Source organism: Micrasema longulum, unplaced genomic scaffold (assembly GCF_059751315.1).
Source record: "Micrasema longulum isolate JH-2025_06_02 unplaced genomic scaffold, ASM5975131v1 h1tg000892l, whole genome shotgun sequence".
NCBI classification, from domain to species: domain Eukaryota; kingdom Metazoa; phylum Arthropoda; class Insecta; order Trichoptera; family Brachycentridae; genus Micrasema; species Micrasema longulum.
Window position 1 is genome coordinate 21,661 of NW_028278083.1, and position 12,780 is coordinate 34,440.

Here is a 12,780-nt window from a genome sequence, read left to right on the forward strand (position 1 = left end):
TCATAGTAATCTGTTAATCGGTGAAGATCGTCTTGGAGATTATAGCAGTCACTAGTATCTTTAATATTCAAATATATTTTTTTATCGTCAGCATACATCAAGAAATTTGAATTATGGATGACTGCATATATATCATAAAGGTAAGCATTATAGAGCAAAGGACCCAAGTGTGAACCCTGAGGAACTCCCGATGTAATATCTATAAAATTGGATCGAAAACCTCCAAGTACGACAGCTTGGCTCCTGTTGCTTACGTAGGATGATATCCATCGATATACGTCACCTCGTATTCCAAGGTTAAGAATTTTTCTCAGAAGGATGATATGATCCACACGATCGAATGCCTTTTCAAAATCAGTGTAGACCACATCCACCTGTTCACATTTATCCATACAACGAAGTACAAAGTTCGTAAACTCAATTAAGTTAGACGCGGTTGATTTGCCTTTGAGAAAACCGTGCTGATGTGATAATATTATGTATTTCACAAAAATGTTTTTTTTTCATGTACGGTCCCAAATAAGTTTTTTTTATAATTCCTCGGAGTGTAATATCTACTTTATGTATTATATGTTTTATTATTAATAAAAAAAAATAACAGATAACTGAATAATAGGGTGGGAAGATGATTTTATTTTACGAATTATGAAACAACTTGCTTTTTGGATTATTTAGAAAGACAAAAAATATGAAATAAAATATTTGATACTACTTTTGGCCCTTAACTGGTTAAGCTCTGGAGCTTGAAATTTTCGAAAAAGTATATTTTTTGCGCTAAACCGGCTGTCATTTTGTGTTTAAGTAAGAAAATCGGTCAAATAAAACTTTTTAATGTGCATTGAACCATCTAAGGCCGTGAGTTGCACTTTGTTTTGTAATAAATGGGTAGCATTGTTTTAATGAGCAATTATTTTTGACAATATTAGCCAGGCGCTCAACGGAATCAGTTCCGCGGAGTGTAAATTTTTTGCATTTTGGTAGTTTTAAAACGTGTTTGAATTTGTAATATGATTAAGTTGTGTCTTTACTAACAAAAAAAAATTATCAATAAAGATAATTAAAAAAACATTCATACAGTTATGAACTTCAAACCTCGGTTGAGGGCTAAAAGTAGTATGGAATATTTTTTTTAATAGTTTTTTCTTTCAACGTGACCCAAAATGCAACTTTTAAGACCCCTTTCGCTTTGATGTCTAAACAATATAAAAATACTGCATACATCAACGGCCCCATTCTATATAAACAATAAAGGTAGATGGATAATAATATACTACCATTGTTTGTACTTAGAAAGCATTCTCGAGTCGTTTTTAAAATATAATAAATAATATATACTAATGTCAAACTTTTGACTTGGTACAATATAAGTCTGATACTGCAATATATTTAAAAGGTTATGCCGCGTAGGCGTCGCGGCGCTACGACGCGTTGACGTCAAAAGACATATCCGCTTCAAAAAAATGTATTGTATATTAAAGTAATTTTCTGTAAAGGTTCCTCCAATACCGTTTTTTTTTTAATGATTTTATAAATTTTGTGTATTGGGTGTCAACATAACAGTGTCCGTTTTTTTCTAAATGAAGAACACAAGGGGACGCAACAAAAAATACAGCGAATTTAGCGTATTCACTTTAATCTACCCAAATATTGCGAGCAGCTTGGGCAGATTTTTGACTACTTGACATTCCATTTTGGATAAAATAAAACAAAACATCTAAGGCAAAAGCAAACACAATTTATTGAACATTAGAAAATTATCTTTCGAATGACGTGACCTTTACTTTTAGATTTGGAAAAAAAACAAAAATGAGCAATTGTGGAATTGCAATTAAAGTTATTATTCAAACAAAAACATTTTAAAGTAAAATTTTTTTGCAACAGTGAGGAAAAACATTCTTGTGGAGGAAATATGGAAGTCTAGGCATTTACTGGGCTTGTGACCTGTCATTGGCTGGTTTAAGTGGCCACTTTACCCACTGTGTAACTCTCAAAAAGGTCTTCGCTATCTGTTGCAACAAATTTAAATATGAATCAACTCCCTAGGGAGGAAATTCAGCCAGTCTGCCAGCATTTCGACATACTCAAAACATTGTTGACCTTTTATATTATTTAATTTAAAACCCGTTTTAAGCGAACTTACGGTTAAGCCTCGCATTATTGGGCTTTCACTGTAATATTAAAAAGCGGTGTTAAAACTTTCGAATAATATAATGTGTTTCACGTTTACAATGTTTTCTTGTTAATTTTATATGCATGAAAATTATTTTAAAATGTATAACAGTTAATTGTATATTTTAACCGCACGCCATATTTCGATAGCAAAGAACATGGGAGTTTTCATTGCGTCATACATACATTATTTGAGGGTAAGCAGGTTTTATTTTTAGAACGAAAAACCCACAACTCACTTGTACATCAAAAGTGTTTTGAGTTTGTCCAAATGTTTGTAGACAAGAACTAGATTTTATCCCATAGAGAGTTATTTATTTTTTTAAATTTTATTTTTTTAAATATTTTAATGTTTTTTTACGATATACGTAAGAGGTAAAACAGAGTATTTATAAAATAAAGAATAATTAAAAAGCATGGAAATACAGATTAACAGTAAGAATAGTAAACAAAAAAGTCCCACAAAGGCATGGCCTGTTCGTAGGCTTGAATTGGCGGCCTCCGTGGTGTAGTGGTCAAGACGCTTGACTCACGCACGGAAGGTTCCGAGTTCGATTCCCGGTGAGAACACAAAAAAAAAAAAGTGATTTTTCTCAAGCCTGGTTGCTCTGTGATGTAATTCACCACTGTAATTAGGCCTCCTGGCCTGTTGTGGTGCAAAAAAAAAAAAAAGAAAAATGAAATGAAATGAAATGAATTTTTCATCATCATCATTCCCTTTCCGCACCTAATGGTGCATAGGGCACTGCATTGGTACATCAATCGCGGCGTATCTTGATCATTTTTGTTACATGAAGGTAAGTTGATCAGTCTTATGCTTCAGGTGCCAGTCCAGGGACTATCAAGTAGTCTAGTGTGAAAACACCCATCTAAATAAATATTTCATTTCAACCATGTCGGGAATCGAGCCCGAGACCTCTTGTACGGCAGGCTAACGCGCTGACCATTACACCACTAGGCCGACAATAATAAGTTAATTAATATAAGAAAGAGAAAAGAAAATGTTCTGTAAAATATTAGAAGGTACTTTTTTTTTTTATAGTAAATAAGAAAATAATGAAAAAATCTAAAGACACGTAAAAATATACCATATTATTAAAGGAGAACAAAATATATCATAGAAAAAAAGAGTTAATGGTAGTTTAAATTGATATTTCTGGCGCCCTCCAACATACCCGCCAGAACAGCTGTTCCAATACATGAAGGTGTTGGATATGAGACAACTGTACCTAAAAGAAGCACTTACACACTTCTGGTCGAACAATAAGGAGAGGTCTCAGTAAAATGTCCGTACGAGGTATTGTAAATATTCTTAGCCGTCCAAACCAGCGCAGTGCTCCTTTCTTGATTTTGTCGGCAGTGCTTATCTCAGCCCCACACAATGTACGGATCTCAACATTTATGCATCTATCGTACATAGTTTTACCACACATTCGCCTGAGAGATCGCATTTTGACAGCATTCAGCCTACTTTCATCCCTGTTTTTCCAAGTCCATACTTCGGTCCCGTACTTCAGGGTCGGGACCAGGACTCCATTGTGAACTGCTGATTTTGCCTCTTGCGACAAACATCTATTTGCCAAGGTTGATTTCAGTGCACCGTTTACTCTGTTCCCGGCACTCACCCTCCTTTCAATATATTTGTACCTCAGAGGCAGACGGATGCAAATCCAGAATTTGCTGAAATGACATTTTGATTTTCGTATCCAGTTTATGATCATATCCATTATTTTTGAAGAAACGTAAGACTTATAATAATATTCGAAGAATACAGATTACCTACAATGACAGTTTTAGTGACATCGACATATTACATTGTAAATACTGTATTTTTATCAGATCTGTTAAAGACGTTTCAAATTTATCTCCTGCTTGATTTTTAGCTTTTAATTTGACTTTTAATTTTAACTTTTAATTTAAACTTTTACATTTGATTTTAATTTCAACTCTTAATTTATACTTATTCATATGTACATATACTACCTGCATCTAATAAATTATTGTTGGTTGTGAATTTTTACAAAAAAATATAAATGTTCATGGAAGCAGAGAGAAAGGAAGGAATAGAAAGAGCTATACAATGTCTTCTCCCTTTTATGTACTTTTTATTTAATATTCAAATATTTATTTTTTAAGAATTCAATTATTTTCCCCCTCTCCTCCTGCATTCAAAATAAATTTGTGTGAAATCAGTAATTGGTCTTACTTTTTTTAATTGTTCTTTGGTACCATGTTTTATATAAAGACCGTATGATTTTCCTTATAAATAAATAATTAATGAAAGATCCAATGTTTTAAGATACTGAAAATACAAATTAATGCTATTAATTGTTAGAAATTACTTAGAGAAATGATATTCTTTTGGCTTGTTTTGAACATTTTATGATTGGATTTGCATCCGTCTGCCTCTAAGGTATTTCAGAATATTATGTTCTGTCACTTGAATTATAAATATAAAACTTTTTTTTTATTGATTGGTTGGAAGAAATTGCCATTTGGCAATAAGCCCGCCAATGTACAAATAACAATTTTGTTCAAAAAGTTAAATAAACAAATAAAAAATATAACTGTATGGCTTGTATACATAATTTCAATTTTTTCAACGTTTTTGATAAAAAAAATTAACCTGTATTGGGTGTGCGCATATTTTGTTAATTAAAAAAAATGATTCTATTTTGTACTAGTTCAGTATGTATATATACATCCATGTAATTTTTAAACTTTTTCAATTTTCTTTCCCAGATTGCATAATGTAAACATTATTTTGAATTTATTTCCATGCCTAGTATTCTGTTTATTCTGTTATTTTCAAGTATTTTTCATACCCTTTTTAATTTGTAGTATATCATAATTTTAATTTTTCTGCTTTTGTTAAATAATATTATAGTTTAAAATTTAAAAACGTCTCTAAAAAAATTATTATCTGTATGTCCCTAAATGAGTTTTTTTTTAAAAAAACTCCTTGGGAATATTGTATATAATTATGTATAATATGTTTTCAATATAATAAAAAAAAAAAATAATAAAAATAACTAAAACCCAATAATGATAATGATGTCATAGCTTTTGTCATATCATAACCATTTGTTCATGGTTTGACAAGTGTCATTTAGTATCAATACATTATACATTCTAAAATTAGATTCAGCTAAAGTCAATGGAAATAAACACCTTTTACTTCGTGTTTCATTCATTTTTTTTTCTAAAACGATTTTTGCTGACGTAGAAGTCTAAGCTCACCGTACATTTAGATCTCGGATAGCGATAACAGGCTGTAATGCCATGTTCCATAAGGAAGGTAGTTCCATTAACTAATCATTAGCCCGAATATGAGCGTAGATCAATAAACATGCATATTTTAAGCAGAAACTGTTTTGTACGCAACATAGTCAAATGGTCAGCGCATTTTCCAACCATGCAAAACGTCTCGGGATCGATTTCCGACATGGTTGAACTAGACTATTGACTTACAGAGGTTTTTCGCTCTAGAATATTAAAAAGGCCCTTCACTAACGTCTGAAGCGTACAAGTAATCGTCATACATATTTTTTAACCGTTCCGCAAGATTTAACATTTATTTGTTCAAGATCAAACAGCTTCTAATTTCATTTATTTATTTTAGTTTTATTGAGAACATCACATAGTATCCAATTAATTCCCAATACATTACAAAATAAACATATCAGATTTATTAAATAGAAAACAGAATAAATAAATGTAAATTGTCATGTAAAATTGACATTTATATTACAATTTGGAAATTGCCCTTCTAAGAGTAATCCCACTGTCATGAAATATATCGACATCCGGGGCGATACGTTTGATTAACACGATTGCTCTACCTACCGACATAACCATTGGCAGGTTGGTTCTGCATCGTGGTAGGTAGAACAACCTGTGTTGCCTTTGTCTTTTGAAATTTTTATTACTACTAAAATCGCTTTAATGAAATTTTACCGACTTCTCTTTGTTTAAAATCTTCTCCTTATATTGCTTTTTCAAATTTTAAAGATTAATTGCTATACTTGTTATTCCTTCTTTATTTTTTTCTTTTTTCTCTGCTGCATTGGCATGTTTTTATACTTTTAACCTACTTTTAATTACTTATATTATATATGTAAATAAAATCAATTTATTGCTGCTCTTACTATAATGTGTCATTAATTTTGAAGATGTTTTTTTAATTGACCTAAATTTACTGTCTTATATTTCACTTAAAGATTCTTCTCATCGTTTCTTTGAATCCCTTAAAATAAATATGTGTATATTTATGTTTTTCCTTTTAAAAAAAATATATTATTACTATTTTATTTTATTTTTGTATCTGAGCATGTTTTTCATTCTTTATTTCAATTCTTAATTTTTAATTACTCTTACAAATTTTCTTCATCTTTAATATTATTTCCATTTGTAAATACTCACTACTAACTACAAACTTTAAAATATCTCTTTTCACTTAAATTTTTATTTTTAAACAACTTTCATTTATGTTTTTCTTTTTCCTTCTCTTTTTTATACTTTCATAATTAACCTTACATATTTATTTATTTATTTTATTTATTTTATTTATTTTATTTATTTTATTTATTTTATTTATTTTATTTATTTTATTTATTTTATTTATTTTATTTATTTTATTTATTTTATTTATTTTATATATTTTATTTATTTTATTTATTTTATTTATTTTATTTATTTTATTTATTTTATTTATTTTATTTATTTTATTTATTTTATTTATTTTATTTATTTTATTTATTTTATTTATTTTATTTATTTTATTTATTTTATTTATTTTATTTATTTTATTTATTTTATTTATTTTATTTATTTTATTTATTTTATTTATTTTATTTATTTTATTTATTTTATTTATTTTATTTATTTTATTTATTTTATTTATTTTATTTATTTTATTTATTTTATTTATTTTATTTATTTTATTTATTTTATTTATTTTATTTATTTTATTTATTTTATTTATTTTATTTATTTTATTTATTTTATTTATTATTTTTTTTTTTTTATTATTTATTTTATTTATTTTATTTATTTTATTTATTTTATTTATTTTATTTATTTTATTTATTTTATTTATTTTATTTATTTTATTTATTTTATTTATTTTATTTATTTTATTTATTTTATTTATTTTATTTATTTTATTTATTTTATTTATTTTATTTTTATTTTCTTTTATTCAGGAAACATACAGTACAGTTACAAAGTTTAATATTTTACACAATTGGACTTAATTCTAATGGACCAGTGAAGTTTCCATATTAAAAAGCAATTAAATCTAATATAATTGCTTTGTAATATGGAAACTTTACTGGTCCATTAGAATTAAGTCTTATTGTGTAAAATATTATACTATGTAACTGTACTGTATGTTTCCTGAATAAAAGAAAATATAAAAAAAAAAAAAAAAAATAAAAAAAAAAAAATATACTACTACTACTACTACTACTACCATCACGCCATTTCCCCGTAGGGGTAGGCAGAGAGAATGGACCGCCACACACGTCTATCCTGGCATACACTCCTAGCCTCTTCCACATTCATACATCTTGTCATACATGCCCTTCGGTTCTGTCTGCTTTTGACATGACCAGACTTGAGATTTTGGTTTATCTGATCATGCCACGTCTTCCTTGGTCGTCCTCGTCTAACGTTGCCGTTCATTTTTGCCATATATAGTTGTTTTACCATTCTTTCGTCGTCCATTCGTTCTACGTGACCAAACCATCTCAGAGACCCTTTCTTAATCTTATCAATTATACTTGTCTCAGATTTACACTCTCGCCTGATTTCATCATTCGTAACCCTGTCATACATTGATTTCCCACACATTCGTCTAAGAGATCGCATTTCAACTGCGTTCACTCGGCTTTCATCCTTCCTCTGCCAGTTCCATGTTTCACTTCCATACATAAGTGTTGGGACTAAAACTCCGTTGTGCACTGCCAGTTTAGCTTCGATTGACATATTTTTATTAGAAATTACTGTGCTTAGTGCTCCGTTCATTTTGTTGCCCGCATTCACTCTTCTTTCAACATCTTTTTCTACTCTTCCATCTCTTGAAAACATGCTTCCCAGGTACACAAATTCTTCTACTTGCTCGAGACATTCGTTGTTTACATTTATTATGCAGTCAGTAACCTCACTATCCCTTTCAAATACCATCACTTTTGACTTACTTTCGTTCATCGCCAATTCGCTCTCCAGGCATACATCATACATTCTAGAGACTATTTGCTGCAAATCAGCCTTGCTGCTTGCTAACAGAACTGCATCGTCAGCATACAACAAGCAGCTTACTGAAAAATTATCCATTTTTGCTCCAATACCCATACATTCTATCTCTTTCATACAGTTGTCCATGTATAGATTAAACAACCATGGTGACATTACACATCCCTGTTTCACGCCTTTTGAGATCGCAAACCAAGATGTAAATCCCCCATTAACTCTTATACACGCTGAACTCTCCTCATAGAGAGACGATACTGCACGTATAAGTTTATTGTTTACTCCATACTTTTTCAACACGCCCCACAATTTCATTCTATCTACTTTATCATACGCTTTTTGCAAATCGACAAATGCGCAGAATAGTTTTTGACTTTTTGCCAAAAACTTCTCCGTTAGCATTCGCAGCGCAAAAATTTGATCCGTGCATCCACGTCCACTCATAAAGGCTCCTTGCACGTCCCACACTTTGTCTTTCGTCACCTTTCTTACTTTCTCGATTATAATTTTCCCATACAGTTTACCGACAGAACTCAGAAGACTGATGGCCCTATAGTTTCCACATTCCGCACGAGATCCCTTTCCCTTATATAAAGGCATGACAACTGCCCTCCTCCAATCCAACGGCGTATGTCCTTCCTTTAGGCAGAGATTGAAAAGTCTGCGCAGCCATGTACCCACGATCTGGCCACCACTCTTCAGATATTCCACAGCAACCTTATCATACCCAACGGATTTTCCGTTTTTCATACTTTTCAGCGCACTCTTTATTTCTACCATACTTATCTCACATGACCTATTATCACTCGTATCAAATATAAGGGACAAATATACCGAATTCATTCAGAATATCGGAATTATGTACGCGACCACCAATGCGTTGAAAAAAGTGAACGCCCAAATGAATATCCCTTCTCCCCAGCAATGATTGGTAGCCCAGCATTCCTAGTAAGAAGTCAGTCGGAAAAAAGCACGGCTAAAATCCACACTCCCTGAGATACAGATAGCCCCTCTCTATCATTTAGGAATACGTGGTTTCATTTGGCGACCAAATTATGAAATTAAACTCCAAGCGACTTCCTACCAAGGAATCATACGATGTTTTCAGAACCTGAATATTTGAAAAAAAAATGGCATTTCTAAGAACAAATCCGAGCATTTTAAGAGTGTTACTGCATAATGATATTAAATGTAGATTAAATTATAACTTAGCGCCAAACAGCGCCCCGAGATCCGTGGACGTCGACGCTCGTTCAAGCTTTACTCCATCCATGAAATAACGGAAATAAATTGTTTTGGACGCTCTTGTGTACGACATGACAAAACATGTGTCCTATCATCACGCTGGTTTTATATTTCACCGAAGGATCCGACTTTATCCCAAATTTTTTAATGTCAAAAAAGTGAAGAACTAATAATTGTTTGAATTTTTAATTGTTAATCATTTTTCAAAACACAGGACTTCATCATCAGCGGCGTGGTGTAAAATAAATCTAAATCGTAACTGTATTGAAATGCTGTTTATTTATTTTTAAGTAGAGCTAGATTGAGCTCAGCCAACTCTTTCTGGGCATTTAAGGCTGCCATAGTTGCCCGAAAAATGTCATTTTTCTGCTCTATTTCTAGAGTAAAAAGTTCTTCATTTTGTTTTAGCTTTTGCTCTTTTCATTTTTTATCTAGTTCAAAAAGGACGATGTCCCTTTTGTTCTTTTCTTCTCCGAATGCGCAGTGTTGCTTCGCCCTTTCGCACACACTGGAAATTGGAACGAAATTTAAACGTTTGTGCCCAAAGACGCGTCGCGGGGCATGTGTATTGCTACATGTAAATAAACAAGTACGTGCTTACGCAAAAATCCCAACAATTTTACGGGTGAAACTTGAACCTTCACAGTGGCAACATTCTTAACTTTAACTTAACTAAAATAATGTTGATGCAACGGAATTTTTCAGTTACCAGATTTTGAGCCTTAACTAAGTTTAAATATTAACTTTAAACTAAATTTATACCAACTTTGATGCAACCGGCCCTTAGTAGAGGTAATCCAGCTCTTATACAAATGAATCTTATATCCAAGAGTTACTACAACTCAATTCGCTGAGAGCAAGACGCTTGACTCATGAACGTAAGGTTTTGGTCTTAATTTCCAGTGAGAACACCAAAATTTTAATTGATTTTTCATAAGCTTAGGTGTTCTGTAATTTACCTCTGTAATGAGGAATTCCAGCCCAACCCGGAATTACATTTTAAAATTGTTTTCTTGTACACGTGAATATTTAAAAATTTTGGAGTAGGATAAAATATCTCAAAAACGCACGCAAAAATAAATAAAAAATGTTAAAAATAGTATTCATTTTAAAATCGTAAATAATGACGTCACGCCTTATATCTACGTGTGGTATTTCCGGTTTCCGCTTTAAAGCCCCCGCAACGTTTTGACCATAGGAAAAAAGAGTATAATTTGTATAATTTGGCATTTCAACCAGAGATTATGTCAACTTTCTAGGTTTATCTAAATCGAAACGTTCGTAAAAACAACCGTAACATAGAAATGAGCAAATTACGATCAACTAAATGAAGTAATCAAAGCAATATTCCATAGATTCTTGTCAGGTCAGTGAAAGTAAGAACGCCAACCGTTTCATGACGTCACTACTGAAAAATGACACTCTGATTACAGTCATTTGGCGCGGTATTTGATAAATGTAACTTTAAAAAATCATAGCTTTGTAAAGAACGCAGAAAAATATATACATATATATATATATATTTTTGCTTAGTTAAATAGTACGCTAATAGAAAAAAATAACTTAGAAAACAGTGGAATTCCTCATTGGGCGTCCTGGCTTGTTGTGGTGCAAAAAAAAGAAAAGAATACAGTAATACTAACTATTTTTTTTAAGTAGATATTCTTAATAACAAAGAAGTAAATCAAGTTTAACACCATTATGACGAAATATATCACAACATAATATACATCAGATAACTTGAACAGTTTCGTACACAAACAAAGTCAATAAACAAAAAGGCTTTCAAGAATGGAGGAAGTGGAAAATATTGGATCGAGGGAGATATTATGGTCGTTAACATCACATATTACGCATTCGATGCAACCATAGTAACAGAATCAGAAAATAATTCACAACGCATGTTACGCAAGTTTCAAGTGTCAAAAAGTCAGGGAACGAACGAGTAAAGTCTTCAGCATCTAAATGCTTGATAAACATCATGTCGTACGATAGACATGCGAATTGAAAGTAAGATTTGGATATACAAAACGTGTGTCAGACCAATGTGTATGCAATAGTGATGACGGTAGATACTCTGAGAACAAACAACATATAGCTCAGAACATCACAGATAATAGAACATCAATAGAATGGACAGCTCCAGAATCTCCTATAGCGTGGCCCACGAAATCCTAGCTGCTCGCCATATGCGTGGAAAACCATGAAGGAAACAGAAGGACAGCTGAAACTCAGCTTTTAGCTGAAAACAGATAAGCCGATCTAAACCAAGAAGAAGAAGCTTCTAGTATAATGAACGTAAGGTCCTGAGAGTTTGCCAAAACAAACAAAGACAGTTTTTTGCGACCCTGTGTTTATGCATTTTAGGTGGTTGAAAAACACTGTTTTTCTATATCCGATCAGTTACGCCTACAGTATGAGTATATCTTGTTTGCCTATTTCGCGCCCTTAAAGTCTTAGTTTATTTCACCATTAAAACGTCGACATATTATGGTGATTGCTTCGCGATTAACAGTTACAAAATTTATTATTGATGATGTTTACATAAGTACAATTACAAACAACGAAATTTTTGTGGCAGGTTTGTCAGTTTAGGCCATTTACATAATTAACATCCTTAAAATGCCCCACCATTATTTCACATCGAAGTTAAAACGCTTATTTCAACATTGACAAAGCACTTCTGAAATTACCGCTCTATATTATGAGTAATAATTAAAATTTGTCGTGTTATGCCCGTACCAGACGATGCAAAAAATGCTTCCATAGTTTGTAAAATTTCTTTGATTGAAAATTGTGTATGGACTCTTTCAGTGCGTTGTATTACAATGGGAGAATAGTCAGCTGGACATTTTTCTGAAAGCCATGAACAGCTTCAATATGCTTAAAGTCGATGTAGCCAAATGGGTTGCTGCTCAGAACTACAAAAAGGATTATTATTTGCTTTAAGTTATAAGAAGAAGTAAACAATTTTCCAAGTTTTATACTTCTTCTTTTACCAGGTAGTAAATTTAATAATGTTTGAGTATGTCCAAATGTTTGCAGACTAGCTGGATGGACTAGCCCCCTAGGGAGAAAATCTCGCCAGTCTGCAATCATTTGGACATACTCAAA